Source organism: Equus quagga, chromosome 4 (genome assembly GCF_021613505.1).
Source record: "Equus quagga isolate Etosha38 chromosome 4, UCLA_HA_Equagga_1.0, whole genome shotgun sequence".
NCBI lineage: Eukaryota > Metazoa > Chordata > Mammalia > Perissodactyla > Equidae > Equus > Equus quagga.
Window position 1 is genome coordinate 78,546,980 of NC_060270.1, and position 16,563 is coordinate 78,563,542.

A 16,563-nucleotide genomic window follows, 5' to 3' on the forward strand; every position below is an offset into this window, starting at 1 on the left:
AGGCGTGAAAACAACTAAAGCAGGTGAAAATAAGTTGTTGGGTCTTGATCAGCTTTTTCAAAAATAAGTAGAATAGAACAGAAGTTTAATAGAATAAAAGGAAATATCAGAGTGTGTCCCACGTAGCAAGAGCAAGTATTGTTCCATGAGATTTTTGTATCAGTGAGGTGTGTGTGAGTGTGTGTGTGCACACACTTGCTGGGTTGCAACATACAAGATATTTCTTCCGGGGAGTTCTTGTTTAATGGGTACAGTTTCAGCTTTGCAAGATGAAAAGAGTTCTGGAGCACTGTTACCCAACAACGTGAAGTACTTAACGCTACTGAACTATACACTTAAAATGGTGAGGATGGCAAATTTTATATTAGGTGTATTTTACCACAATTAATATAAATTTTTTTAAAAGATATTTCTTACTGTGAATCAGGGCCCAAAACTTTGAGGAACACTGTTCTACTGGATTGAAGTCATTTTAGGGCTTAGAACATGTGGGATTCATCTTTTTATTCTAAGCAGCACACGCCTAGCACAGCAGCACTAGCTCAGAGTAAACTCACTAAATGTCCCGAGTGGAATACGTCACTCATAATGAACAAGTCTCAGTGGCTCATCAGGTAAAACCCATGGTCCCTCCTTCCTGATAGTTAACAGCTGCCACAAAGAGAGTCTCCCACAGCAAATACCAGGGAAGGAAAATGAGGAGACCCAAGGTGGGACACATGGATGGAGAATGGTCCTCCGGCCCTCTGACAATGTTCTTCTCTTTACCTTATGGTAGGTAAGCTGCTCCCTCTGTGAGCGAGGATCCCTTCCCCACAGCCCTCAACATTTCAGGCTGTGTGCTGGGCAGTGTGAGCTGCTCTGTACTTCACAAGAGTATGTACTGTCTGTCAGGAGGGCGGCTTGGTCTCCCCGGGTGTGAGACAGACACCTTCATTCCTTAATTCCTCCCAGAACAAGCCTCCAGTGGCTGCCTTCCTGCCTGCAGTGCTGAGAATGGACGGAAAGGCTGAGCCTAGAAGGTGCTTGGGGCCTCTCATGGGAACCAGAACCACACATGAAACCGGAGAATGAATGTGCCTCCCCCGCCAAGAAGGAGTATTCTTTGTTTTGCCACTAATGGGTCAGCAGTCTGTGACTGACCCTACTCCCCCACAGAGGCCCAGGCAAGCCTGGGAGAAGGACTGAGGTGGGTGAGTGGGGAGGCTGTTCTGACATCATCAGGCATAATACTAGAAAATAACATTCCCCATGGTGGGATGGGGTCAGGGAGTGGATGATTATTCTCTTTAGGGAGACACTTATTAATACGAACTAGAGAGATTGTACTATCTGAGAGAATTAGTGCATGTTTTTGGGAGTTGAGTCAATAGTTACCCCCAGGACAGCAGAAAGAATAATCCATGTGAATAAATCTCACATTGGCAGGAAGAACTCAAAAGAGACAGAGCTCCAGTGCCAAGGCCTACGGAGGGCTGACCTGCTGCATCTAGTGCTAGGGAGGCCGCTCCAGGGGGAGGAGGAGCCAGGGCATGGAGGATAGAGGGAAACGAAACTCCAGCCAAGACCAGCCCTCTGGGGCAGGGCGATGTACCTTTCCTGAATCCGCGGAGGTTTGAAGGAGCTTCTCTTCAGGGCTGCTGCATTGCACAACTCCAAGGGGTGCCATTTCCACCACGCTCCAAGTAAATGGCACCTCCCGGAGTTGGGGAATGAATGCACATGGTAGCCCCTCCCTGATCCTCTTTCAAAGGAGCCTAGACTGAGGGGAGGGAACAAGGCTAGGAACTGGGACGTGTCACCTCCGTGAAGGGCCAACAGTGCTTTTCTCTTGGTTACCCCAGATGGCAACATAAAGTGCAACGTAAAACGTGTTTCCCTCCCGTGTCACCCTTCCCTTCCTTACCTCTCCCGGCCCTTCGGTGAGTTCAGACCCTCCTGTACAGCCTCAGGAGAGGTTGTCCTGAGCGAGGGAGGGATGAGGAACAGAAGGGTCTCTGCCCATGCTCATGCCCTCATGGTCCAGGGAGTGGAGCTGACAGAGCTGAGGGCCGGAGTCCAGGGGTTACGGAGCCGCCATGTGGTCAGGGAAGAGGCCATGGCTACGCTGGGTGGGACAGGAGGAGACCCTCCCTCGCAGGGGGACACCTCAGGGGAGCATGTTTGAGACCAGCTTTTTCCTCTTCAAATATTCCAGAGGAAGGGACTGTTAAAGGGAGAGGTGACCATTGGGGTGGCACATGCCTTTTGGGTCCAAAGGGAGTAAATTCGCTGTTCTCACTTTTTCAGAGCTCTGAAAACTTCTGTCTGGTTTCTGACCTGGAGAATATTTGATTTTTTTTTTTCCCTCTCTCTCTCTTAAAGAGACAGGCATTTTTCCAGCTATTTTCTCTTAACAAGCGTACATATTTCTCTCTTTCATTCGTGCATTCACTGAGGAAGACTACTAGGAGCCACCCCCTTGCCAGGCCTGCTAAGTGGTGAAAACTAACAACGGCAGACCAGGTCCCCACAGGACACAGGAATTGTTGATACTCCATCCAGTAGAGGCCAAATAAGAGCAAACCCTCCAAAAGCCACCGCTGCAGAGGACAGCAGAGCAGGGTCTCCCTCTCGGGAATTCTCTCCATGGAGGGAGGGAGCAGTGAATCAGAACCTCAGCTCCCTGGGGACTTCTGATATGCCCACCTGCTATCGTGTGTCCCCCACGCCATCCGCAGTCCTGAAGGGAGAAGAGACATTTCAGCAGTCTTCAAAGGCAAAGTAGATGTTTTCCGGTAAAGAAGGCAAGGAAGCGTGGCCCAGGCAAAGAGACCAGCATCTACAAAGCGACAGAGACTTGGAAAAGCGTAAGCATTCAGGAAACTTCTGGAGGTCAGTTGGATTAGAAGGTGCCCAGGTGGGACACAAGTGGGAGTGATGGAAAAAGAGACTGAGCAGGGAGGGCCAGGTAAGACCCAGGCCAAGGAACCCCTTCAGCTCTGGAGTAGGTCCTATGTATTTGCAGCAAGTTAATTTTCCCCTATTTGGATAATATTAAGTATTCAGCTGTGAGAGAGGGGGCAGGGAGAACCTTCAACAAGGCTAAAAGAAACCCACACCTTGACAATTCACTCTGCTATCTGATGAGCACTAAATTAATTTCTACATTAACGCATTCTGTGGAGATAAGACACAGAAACACAAATTACAAAAGACACGTAGGGATCTTATTAAACTTCCAAGGAATACAGTGCGTTTATTAGTCTGAAGCCGGGGAAACCTAATGCAAGTGAGATTTGCAGGGACCGGTGGTACAGAGATGGATTACCAGGAGAAATAGGTTTGGCTCTGGAGCTGATGTTTTCTTTTCCACTATGAATGGAACAAGATAAGACATGCTTCTTACAAAATGTAACCATTCCTGGCAGCTTTCCCCCTAATTCCCAGCCCCCCTGCAAGGGCAGCCAGGCACAAGGCTGGCTCTCAGCTCCAGCTCCAGAGTTCATTATCCAGCAGCGTGGGGCTCTCCCACCTGGGCCCCAGCGACCCTTGCAGATGAACTGTGCAAAGTGGGGGGAAAATGCCAGTTCCCCGTCCTCTCAGGCTTGGCTCTGTGCTCTGTCGATCCAGCTTTAGATGATGAATTGATGAATTTCCCCTGTGTCTGGAGGTACCATCACCACGGAGCCTAACCCTAATGCATCTTTAACTCTCCCCCTTTTAACCAGGCACCAAGAAGAAAAGATCAACTTGAAAAATTTCCCTTGATGGGTGCACAGGAAGCCAGTAGGATGAGTGCCTCTTTCTTTGGGAGACTGAAAGGACTGGGGGGAGAAGAATTGTTAAAAGTACCAACAAGTACCAACCAGGGCCCCTTGGCTGTGACTGAGGCCAGCTGTGGCCTCGGGACAGCTTGAGGCCTGCCTGGTTCTCTCTACACTCCTGGAGAGTCCGTTGGTTGCGTAGCATATGAGCTATCCGGTCCTGGAAAGAAGGGAGGCAAGGATGAGGATTTGATCTGCTATGACCGTGGGCAAGTCACTGAACGCTTCCTTTTCCTCCCTTACTTAATGAAGAGATTGAACTGCATGATCTCTAATGTCCCTGTGAATGTTAATATCCTATTATTTCTATGATTCTGTTAATTCACAGCAACCTTATGCTTTCACATTTTGGCAGACACAGTGATGGGCCCCCAGATGACCCTTCAGTGAAGACCTTATTGTCCAGCATTTGAGAGCGTTATTCGGAAGAATCGCCTCAAGCTGCAGAGAGCTGCCTTGCCAGGGTCCCAGCCCCTCCTGGGACAGCTCACACCCGCACCCATGGACTTAGGGTATAAAGGCCTAGCCCTTTCACCCCTACTGACGCAACGCCAAAGGGCGATCTGGCTCCAGAGCTCACCAAGTATTTGGCCAAAGCTTTCATTGGGCCTCAGCTTCTCCCTCTGCCCAATGGTGCTTCAGCCCCTTCCTTCCTTGATGTTGCTCCCACAGCTCCTCCTTATCAAGCAGCCAACCCGCTAACCGGCCTCTCAGAGTCAGCTTCCTAGGGAACCCAACCTGCCATGCACACTTCCGTAGACTCCCAGTTTGAGTCTCTGCACCTCCACCCAGTCCTCCTTCCTCATTTTACAAACGGGGAGATGAAGGCTCAGAATGACTTCCAGGTTCACTCTGTCAGCAGGACTAGGGCTAAACCTTCAGTTTCCCCAATCTCGGCCATGTCCTCTTCCTATCACACCTCACTGCCTGCCCCCATTTATCCCATTTTCTTTGCGTGGTGGATGGAGACGTGCAGGCAGAAAGATAAATTGATTCATCCATCCTTCTCTACTGCAAGGAAGAATAACAAGCAAATGCATGAATTCATGAGTTATTCACTGCCTCTACTTTAAATAAATAAACCATTGGTTTTCATTTGGAGATTTTTTTTAACCTCCTTGTGAAGTCAGATCACGTCAAGACACGACAAGCTCTGGATTAGGAACCAGGAAAGGAATTGTAATCTCCGCTCCTCACTCTTGCATTGCAAATATTCTGCTGCTTGATAGTATGCTCTTTCAGATTCCAAGCCTGATTGCTGCGGGGTTGGGGCTGAGGTTAAGGGGTGGGGAGGAGGTTAATTGTGTTGTGAAATAACAACCAGTGATGAATGTTATGTAAGTTGTCTGGAAACTGGGTGAAAGGTACACAGGAACTTTCTGCATTATTTTGCAATTTCTTATAATTTAAATTATTTCAAAAGAAAAAGTTTAAAAATAATGATAACAAAATGATGGTTTCATTTAGTCTAACAGGGAATGGATGACTTGAGGTGGGCTGTGGGGAAGGAATGGGCGGATTACAGAAGATATTCAGAGTACCTGACTGCAAGGCTAGTGTGTTCCGAAGGTCACTCAGTGGGATGCAGGGTGAAGGAGATTTTTGCACCAGGCATGTGTTTTTAAAAACACGTGCACCCTGACTGCACAACCTAAGGACTGACATTCTTTAAGCCAAAGCCTTGAAAAATGTCTGCTACAGCCCCTGCTTTCCTGTTTGGGTTCAATCTCCCCAGTGAGTCTCAGCTGCTTGGGTCTGACCAAAGCCCTCCTTTTATGGGTGAAAAAACTGAAGCCTGAGAGGTAGACAGCTTGTGCGGGTTGCCCAGAGAGTGGCTGATTTAGTATAATAAGAAGAGACAATTCCAAGTTATAAGCAGACACCAGGCCAGTAGTTTGTAGAGCATCTTGTCCTGTTCCAAGAGCCCAGAGTCGGGGGAGCAGAAGCCATGTGCAGCTGGGATCCCTGCTCTGTGGAATGGAAACTGGGGACCAACTTGCTTTAACTGTACTCAGTTGTCTTTTTGCAAAAGTAGTTAGATAATGTTTTACTAAAACCCACCAGATAGATAACATCTCTGACACTTGCGTCACCATGGTAATGGGTGCTTGAGTTTTTAAGGAACTGAGAGTCAACTTTTCATCCAGTTCAGGCTGATTAAGACCCTGACACATCAACTGGGCCTGTGCGGACGACTGATAGGTGAGCTTTTGACGTCAAGGAGCTGAAAACTCCACCCTCAGATCATTTTGTGAACACGCGTCCTATGAAGAGCCATGAAGCTTGACTACACTCGCGCAGATCATCAATTACCTCACTTCTCTTTACCTCCAATATTCTCAAACCTCACACTACCCTGCCCCCTTATCCTGTAAATATCCCTAATCCTCATTTTCAAGAAGGCGGATTTGAGATTTATTCTCCTGTCTCCTTGTGTGCCTGCCTTGTGAATAAACCCTTTCTCTGCTGCTAATTCGTCATCTCAGTGATCGGCATAATCATGTGGCAGACGAAACAAACCTGGTTCAGGAACAGAGTGACATCAGAGGCTGCCCACTTCCAGCCCACAGGCTCCAGCCAAGGGCCACCAGCAGCAGTCAGGCAGGCTGTCCAGGGCAGTCTCCTGGGAAAGGATCCTGACAGCAGGAGCTGTCTGCAAATCGCTCAAGAATGGAGCATTTTCAGTTTTGAAACGAAACTGCATTCCAGGGTACTGTCAACTATAAATCAGCTGTCACCTTAAAAAGAAAAAGAAACTAATCAACTAAATGGAGACCACTGCCTCCTATCATAATGTCATGCTGTAAAGGGTCCATCACTTCTCTAAGTTCTAATTTTCTCCTGGGAGAGGCAAAATGTTTTTTTCAGTTACAAGATGCAAGTACTAACCAAAACATATGTTATCCTAGTGGTGTTTAACGTCCAATGAAATAACAATGAACTCTATTTCATGCTTCAAAGTCCAAAGTCATAAGGAGGACAGTTTGAGGTTTTATCCACGTATATTTTGAAAGCATATGTATTTTTAATTACTTTTTTATTGATATATACCTTATATACAACCAAGTATACAAAACTGATTAATTTTTATATACTATACACCTGGTTACCACCACCCTAACCAAGATAGAGAATATTTCCAGCACCCCAGAAGTTTCCTAGAGTGCACAAATATTTAAACAACATTTAAATATTATGCAAATTGAAGTCCCAGCTTCCCCTCCTGGGTGGCTACCTCATCCCAGAAGTGGGATAGAGGCCCCTTAGGTAGCCAGCTGATATGGGAGTGAAGGTTTATCCAACAGGCAGGTGTGAAACATTCAGGCACGCTGTTCCAGAACTCCCCACCAGCTGCCTTCGCAAAGCAAGCCCATGCCCTTGAGAACATCTTCTTGACAAAGCAAAAGAAAGTTTAAGGTAAGGAAAAAAGGACTGGGAGCCGGGTGAGGAAGGCAGTGAAGGTGAGGCTTAAGGAAAAGCCAGAGTAGGGGGACAGGAGAAGGGTAACAATGAAACCTGAGAGGATCGACTTGTAAATTATGGTTTTCAATGCATAATAATAATGCCTCTGAGTTTGTTTCATAGCCAGTGAGCAGTAGAAACATTGATCTTGAGCCTGAAAAAAGATGCTCCTGGCGCTTTTAAATCTCTAAACTGACGTTTGCAGAGAGCCAGCTTTTCTTTTGATGGTCCAATCAAGCGCCAAGTATCAACTTTCATTCCGTTTTCTCCAGTGGGAAATTTCCTTCAACTCTAAAGTCAGGATTTAATAACACAAGAAGCTGCTGTCAACCCAGGATTTTGGCTCTGACTTGACCAACCTTCTTCATTCTAGGTCACATTTAAAAATCCTTTATTCTTAGAATCGTGTAGCCTGAGGGTTTCCTCTGTGAGGGGCATGACGACCTACTCTTCAAATGAGAAACTCATCTATAACTTCCAAAATTCAATTCCTAGTTCTGAAAAGGGGGTCAATGACTTCCCCCACCTCCCAAAAGCACAGCCTCACATCCTTCCTACTGTTCCACCCCGGGCCTGGGTAGCTGATGAACCGAGTCATGCTGTATTGAGGACATTTTTAAATAAGACTCTTGAAACTGTGGACAGGATGGAGGCCTTAGAATCAGATGAGGTTAGGAGGCCATGTGGCGACCTTTGACCAGTAGAGGAAACAAGATAATAAATAGAAGGCATCATTTCTCAGAGGATCCAATCCATTCTTTGAATCTGAGAGCCTGTTGAACTCTCCTTGCTATTGAGCATAAGTGAGAACTTTGAGGAAACACTAAATCTCTAGGAGCTCAGGACTTTCCTTTTCATTTCCTACAAGTTGGGATTTGACTCATCTGCTTTCAAAGAGGTTGGAAGACTGTGTAAGTATAGCAGGGGGTCACAGTTGAGCTCAAATTGAAGTCCAGCTTCTGCTGTGGCACTAGTGGGCTCTGGTCATGCCTTGGCATTTCTATTTACATTGAGCTGATATGTAGAGAGGGCTTTGTTCTCTGGCTTCAGGAAAGAGGGAGAGTTTTATGCACAAATGTCTGGGGAGAGGAATCTCACCTTGGCCTGAAAGTCTGCTTTTCTTCCCACCATTTATACCCCCTTCCTTACAGTGTTTTTCTGATTACAAATTACAATATGTAAATATCATATTCATTGTAAATACTTCAAACAACTTATAAAAATATAATACTTTCAAAATATAACAAAATATATCTCGCCATCCTAAGATAACCAACACTCATATTCTGGTAACCATTTTTGCAAGCATTTTATGCATCATGCACATACCTATGTAGTTTTACAAAAATAGGATCTAGAATAAATGATCATTTTTCCTGTGGACACCTGTCTCCACCTCTTTCTGTCATCACCCATATCTGCACCCAAAACCCATCTCTATTTTCCCCAAGGAACCCATGAGTCTTAGCCAGAAAGCAGAGTCTGAGACACGGGTTTGCATGCAAGGAATTTACCTGAGGAAGTGACCCACAGAACAGCAGTGAGGGACTGGAAAGAGCAAAACAGGGAAGGAAGAAAAGCCAATACAGGGGTGCTTTACTGAAGTGGTCACTGCCATGAGCAACTGGGAGGCAGTCTCCCTGGGACCCTCTAAGGAGTTGCATGGCCTTCCATCTCAGAATTGTCTGCCTAGGGGAAGGAAGATGGAAGCACTTACTTATTCACTAGCTTCTGTCTCCCACTGGTCAAGGATCGCCACACGGATGGTTAATTCCCTCTTACTTCTAGATTGTGCATGAGTGAGCAAGTGCCAGACTGATTTAGCAGTCATCTCATAGTGTGGCTTCAGAGAGGCCCCCAGGAAGAAAGTGAGAAATGAGGTGCAACTGAGGGAAAGTACTAGAAGGTTATACCTGCATGAAGCTGGTCACTGCAGCAATAGACACAGTAGAAGGTGAGCTGAAGGCATGTAAGGCATGAGGCATGAGAAATGACCAATACAGTTTACTCCTAAAACCACTCAGATCCACTTATGCCCTCCCTCCCTGGAGTCCAGTCAGTCACGAGGTCTTTAATATGATGGCCAGCGGTAATCGCTACAAAAGACAATACAGGAGAGTTAGTGGACCATGCTACCGTCCTCTCAGCTGCAGCTGGTCCCAACACCACTGTCAATGTGTATCATCTCTTTCCCCTACACCCATTCCAGACTTCCCTCATTCTTGGCCAGACCTTCATCCTTCATCCTTGCCGAGTTGGGGCCTTAGTTCCCTTCCCCCTATTGGGTCATGGTTGTTGCAATGGCCCATTTATAGTTACCATTTGGCATGAAGCATAAGTGTCCTATGGGTTCCAGATATGCTCCTTTCATACCCCATTAGAGAGCAGCAACCCTAGCTCCTCATAGGTATCAGGGTCAATTATCCCCACCAATATAGCTCTTCATGGGCCTGAGATATGAAATAGCCATGTTTCAGGCCATCTCTGCCCCCGTACAAATTAAGCAATTGATGCATTGCTTGCAGCTCTTCCCACAAAGAGGATTTCTCTTCTCACAATCCCACAGTGCACTCCTGGGTGGGGCTACAGGGAAGAAAGGTCTGTTTTCAGATAGCACCAACATACTGAGCTTATCTATGAACAATATTCAAGCTCCTTCCTCCTTTGTCAGTTGATCATAGGAACTACCCCCCATGAGGCTACGGGTGTAAGTTGAGGGGGAAGCAATGATACAACAGAGGCAGGTGGCATGGGAGTTAGGCCTACCACCTCATGGAACTTACTTGTGCCCTCTGTGCCTCTTCATGTGCAATCCAAAATCTATCATTTCTTCTGAATGATTGTTGTGTGTCTGTCCAATCTTGATTTGGTGCATGCCCTGATGCCCAACTTCTGATTGGCAACTCAGGTCACATAGTCACTTGACCGCTCATGGCAGGGGCTCAGGTTCCACTAGGGCCTAGCAGCACAGAAAGTACCACACATTTGCTTTTCCAAAGGTGAGTAAATCTCTGCTGCAGAAGACATGACCTTGCTGCAGACCCCTAGGGCTCTCTGCTGTGATTTTCCTATTAGGGTTTTCCAAGGACTCTACACAAGCATCCTTATCTACTGTGGATACTGCTAGCACTATTGGATCTGCTGGGTCTTATGGCCCAAGTGGCAGCTCAGCTCGCCGCACAGCGTGGACCTGCTGCAGAGCCTTCTCGACACTGACAGGATTCTGAGTCACCCAGTCAAAGGGTAAGAGCAGTATTCCCAAACGTGTTAAATGCAGCCTCCAAAACTAAAAGAGGCACACCACATATAGCATCTCTTACTTGGTAGTAGGAGGTGCAAGAAAAAAATAAGTTGTCCTTTATAACTTATTGGGACTGTCCTTGCATGCCTCACATCCTTGGGCCCCCAAACACTTCATTAATGCTCTGGATGCCACAATTTCTTACCAGTCTGCCCGCCACCAACAACAGGGTCCTTATCACTGTCTGATCAGTGACTGAACCAGGGTTGTTCTTCTATGGTCGCTTCTGGAACAAAGTATCTTTGCCTAGATTTTCCCCAGAAAGCGTGAGACCAGGGCTTACATCGAGGAAGTTTATCTGTGGAAATGATCTTAGAGAACAGGAATGCGGACTGAGAAGAGTGAAATAGGGAGAAAAGGAAAGCCAACCCTTCAATTGTTGAGCTTGCCCTGACCGTGGGCAGCTAAGGCTGGATCCCCCTAGGGACACTGGGTTAGCTTCCTGTGGCTGCTATAACAAACCGCCCAACCTTCTTGGTTTAAGACAACAGAAATTTATTCTCTCCAGTTCTATAAGCTAGAAATCTGAAATCAACGTGTCAGCAAGGCCACACTCCCTCTGCAGGCTCTAGAGAAGAACCCTTCTTTGCGTCTGCAAGCCTCTGAGGGCTGTGGGCGCTCCTTGGCCTGTGGCTGTATCTCTCTCTGCTCTGTCTTCACATGACTTTCTCTTGTGTGTGTCTGTGTTTTCTCTTCCATCTGTCTCAAATTTTCCTCTGCCTCAGTCTGAAAAAGACACTTGTCATTGGATTTAGAGCCCACTCAGATAATCCAGGACAATCTCCTCATCTTAAGGTCCATAATTTAATCGAATCTGCAAAGACTCTTTTTCCAAACAAAATAACATTCATAGAGTCTAGAAATTTGACATGGGTCTCTTTGGGTGCCATTTGTTGGCCTAGCACAGACACCTGAGGAGTTCTGTGGAAGGCACCTCAGAATTGCCCACCTGAGGCAAAAAAGAGGAGAGGATTAATCCACTAGTTTCCAAGCCCCATTGGTCAGGGGTTGCTATGTGCATGTTAGCAATTTTGAACTCCCAGATTGTGTATGCACATGTGAGTGCCAGGTGGGATCCAGCAGGCATTCCACACAGCGGCATCAGAAATCCTTAGTGAAAGTAAGTGGCGGAGCTGAGGGGGTGTGACACCTGCCTGAACTGGTAGCTGCAGCAGAGTTTGGCATAAAAGGAGAACTGAAACACACGCAAGAAAAGAAAAAAATAAATGAGACTACATCAAAAATGAAAACTTCTGTGCATTAAAAGACACAATCAACAGAGTGAAAGGCAACCCATGAAATGAGAGAAAATATTTACAAACCGTGTATCTGATAAGGGCTTAATATCCAGAATATATAAAGAACTCCTACAACTCTAAAAAAGAAAATACAACCAGATGAAGAAATAAGGAAAAGACTTAAATAGACATTTTTCCAAAGAAGATATACAAATGGCCAATAAGCACATGGAAAGATACTTAATGCTGGGGCCGGCCCAGTGACATAGCAGTTAAGTTCATGTACTCCACTTCACAGCCCAGGGTTTGCCGGTTCAGATGCCAGGCATGGACCTATGCACCACTCATCAAGCCATGCTGTGGCAGATATCCCACATATAAAGTTGAGGAAGATGGGCCCAGATGTTAGCTCAGGGCCAGTCTTCCTCAGCAAAAAGAGGAGGATGGGTGGCTGATGTTGGCTCAGGGCTAATCTTCCTCAAAAAAAAAAAACAAACAAACAAAAAAGATACTCAACATCACTAATTATTAAGGAAATGCAAATAAAAATCACGATGAGATACCATCTCATACCCATTAGGATGGCTATTATCAGATTTTTTTAAAAACATAAAATAAGTGTTGCTGAGGATATGGGAAAATTTCTGGAACCCTCGTGCACTGTAAGTGAGAACATAAAATGGTGCAGTTGCAATGGAAAACAGTGTGGCAGTTCCTCAAAAAATTATGAGCAGAATTACCATATGATCTAACAATACTACTTCTGGATATGTACCCAAAAGAATGGAAAGCAGGGTCTCAAAGAGATATCTGTATACCTGTGTTCACCACAGAGTTGTTCACTATAACCAAAAGATGGAAGCAACCCAAGGGTCCATCAACAGACGAATGGATAAACAAAATATGGTATATACATACAATGGAATATTATTCAGCCTTAAAAAGGAAAGAAATTCTGACACATGAAGACTTTATGGTTGAGGACATTATACTAAGTGAAAGAAGCCAGTCACAAAAGGACAAATACTGTATGATTCTACTTCTATAAGGTACCTAGTGTAGTCAAATTCGTAGAATAGAATGGTGGTTGCCAGCGGCTGGGAGGAGGGAGAAGAGCGAGTTATTCTTTAACGGGTTTGAAGTTTCAGTGGAGAAGATGAAAAAAGTTCTGGATCTGGATGGTCGTGATGGCGGCACAGCAGGTGAATAGACTTAACGCCATGGTGGCATGGTGGTTAAGTTCACGTGCTCCACTTTGGCGGCCCCACGTTCACAGGTTCAGATCCCAGGCACAGACACAGCGCCGTTCATCAAGCCACGCTGTGGCAGGATCCCACATGAAGTAGAGGAAGATTGGCACAGATGTTAGCTCAGGGCCAACCTTCCTCACCAAAAAAAAAAAAAAAGAGATTCAAAAAAGATGTTAAATTTTCTGTTGTGTGTTTGTTGTTAGTGCTGTTGAGTCAATTCCAACTCCTAGTGACCCCCATGTACAAGAGAACTGAACCCTGCCTGGTCTTTTTGTGCCATCCTCTCACCTCCCAGCACTGTATTTGATGATGCTCCATTGCTACTCATAGAGTTTTCATGGCCAGTTTTTCGAAAGTGGGTGGCCAGGTCCTTCTTCCTAGTGTGTCTTAGTCTGGAAGCTCTGCTGAAACCTGTCCACCATGGGTGACCCTGCTGGTATTTGAAATACTGGTTGCATAGCTTTTAGTATCACAGCAACATGCAGCCACCACAATGTGACAACCAATAGACAGGTGATGTGGTTCCCTGACCTGGAAATGATCCTGGGCCGTGACAGGGAGACCACTGAATCTTAACCACTAGACCACCAGGGCTGGCTGTTACGTGTATTTTGCCACAATTTAAAAAATTTGTTTTTGATAATTTTTTTTCAAAGCTGGACTGAAAAGATGCGAGATGGGGCATGAGAGGTATCTGACGCCTTTATAACAACCTAAGATCTGTCCTTCAATTTTGTTTCTTAATACTAATAAAATCTTATAAAGACCATATTCAACAAATCCTTTACGTATACACACATAATTTGCTCAAGGTCTCACAGGAAGTGTGTGATGAAGTCAGAATTTGACTTCAAACAATATGCCTTCAGAGTTCATGTCCTGACTGGCATATTATTCTACATCCCAAGACTGAAGAGAATTTACACCAAAGCAAAAATACACAGTTAGTCCTTAGCTCTTTCCCCATGCTCGGTGGTTCTTTCTTTCTAGTCACCTTATTTTCCAACCTTTAAAAAATGAAAACCATAGAATCCTCCACAGACTCATTGAAATCTCTGTAGGGAAGGATTAGCAGTGAGAGAATGATTTCTGCTTTAGTGATGAGCTGACTTACAGAGGGTTACAGACACAACTCAGGATTTCTGAGGCAGCAGATGCAGGTAAGGTGGGAAATTGTATTTGTCCGAGTCCCCATACTTGATTCCCCTGACAGGGGGAGCGTCTAAGTGTATGTGGAATAAAACGATTGTGTGATGTGTGTGTGGTGGGGTGGGTGAAGTGGGGAGTGGATGATGAAAGATGAGGCTAGAGAGAAATGCAGGGAGTGGAACCTTAGTGGTCTCGGAACTCTTCAGCTGCTGTGCATCGCGCAGGGGCCACTGAAGAGCTTTCAGAGAGTGAGTGAACATGAGCTTCAGGTTTGGGAAACATCTCTTTGCTTGGTGAAGACTGGATTGAACAGTCTCCTTGGAGCCTACACAGGAGAGCGGGAGTCAGGGAATGGATTCAGGAGCTGGTGCAGTTTTCCAAGAGACACATATGCTGGTGCTCTGTTTCCGCAATGGCAGAGGTGCCCGAACAACACTTGTAGGCAATCCACATACCTTGAACACTGTGCATTTCAGTGATGAAAAATGCTTTCTAGCGTCCCCTAAGCTCTCGGGAAACCCTCGAGTGTTGATTGGATGTAGTGGTGGTTGAAGGCTCGTGGTGTGCGATACCTGATTAGAAATTTCAAACTAACTAACCCTTGTCCTGCAGATGGAAAGGATGAAAATTAACACATATTTATTACACGGTTGATGCTGCAGAATTTAAAAGTAAAGTATGCAGCTGACAGCATAGCTGAATGATGTGATAGTGGCTGATAGGCAGCTCAAAGGAAGAGATCCTTACTGTCTAAGATCCTTTCGTCTACAAGGAAGACAAGATGACAGAATGTGCGACGGTTGCCTGGTCAGATGAGGCAGTGATCGACGAAGGATCTCAGCGCAGGTAATGAGAGGAGTAGATGTCCCCGTAGTTGGTGGGTGGTGAGATGGTCTGAGTACAGAGTAGACTATTTAGCAAATACTTATTTAGCAGCTGCTATGTGTCAGGCTCCATGGGGATATGTCAGTAAACAAAGAGACCAAAAAGATCCCCCTGTGGGGAGCTTGCATTCTTGGTAACATTCTTGGAGGAGGTAGGGCTTAAGCAGGATCCTGAAGGAATGGGAGCCTTGATTGGCAGAGAGAAGACAGCATCAGAGCGGGAACAGCAAGTGTGAAACTCAGACACGGGAATTGCTTAGGGTGGGAAATGACAAGAGCAGACTTGGGGAGCGGTGAAGGGGAGTTTGTACTCCGGTGTAGGGGCAGCAGGAAATCCAATCGGAGACTGAGGCTGAGGCTGGGCTGGAAAACCTGGCAGGGGAGCCTGGACTTTACCCTGCAAACCTCACACAGCCCTGGGGATCCGATGCAAGCTGCAAGCTGAAAGAAAGAGGCAGCAAACAGCGGAGCAGATGGTGGGGCAGGAACTCTGTGGCCATTTCAGAAATTAATTATTTCTCTCTCACTCGCTCTGCCTTATCTTTTTCTCCACCCTCTGAGTTGTAAAGATATCTAACATGTTGTAATTGTATCTGAAGGCATAAGAAGAGTGGAATCAGGTGGAAACAGCTTACAGATCCATGGAAATTATTATGTAAATGACTTAGCAGTAATCCAGACAGTGTTCCCAGAGTGAGCACTTAGCCATTCTTCTACTGGCTACTTCAACACTGTGAGCTTAAGAATAAATCCAGGCGGTTGACATGCTTGTGTGGAGTGGGTCCCTAGGCAGGGTCATCTGGACACAGTTCCTCCATTGGAAGTCCTTCATGGAGAATTTAATTTTAAATGGATGATAATAAAGTGGAGAATTAAGAGTCAATGAGAGGGAGGGAAAATGGATAAAGTCTCCAAATTCTTCTCTCTCTCTCTTATTTATACCACACACTTTATAGAATAGTTTATCATTCTGACACTTGCCATTTATATCCCCAGTGTCCTCTCCTGCCAGATTTATCTTACTCTTATTGTTAAGGAGAAATAAAGCTGCTTATGCAATTCTCCAGCTTGCTCTGCAAAATGTAGAACCCTAGTGATGATTTCAAGAGCCCCAAATCCCTTGAATTTCTCAGAGGAAGGATGTGCATCACGGTTACCTTGGAAAGGAATATGAAAGCCTTCACTGTTCAACCCAGATGGCCCCAAGCTGCAACAAGCTGGGAGAAATGATCATGAGACGACTGTGGAAAGCTCGGGCACAGTCCCCCTCAGGGATTTCTGGAAGTTTCCAAGGGCGCCTCACCTGTGCTCAAGGACACCTCTGCTTATATCCTGCCTCTGCTGCTGGTGTCCTGGCAAGAATGTGCTCGGCTTGGCACACCACTCCTTGAATCCTTGCCTGTGTCCTCCGGTGACCAGGCTGCAGACTAGTCTTTGGTGAGCTCCTGTGTCTCATCCTTGAGGCCCTGAAGC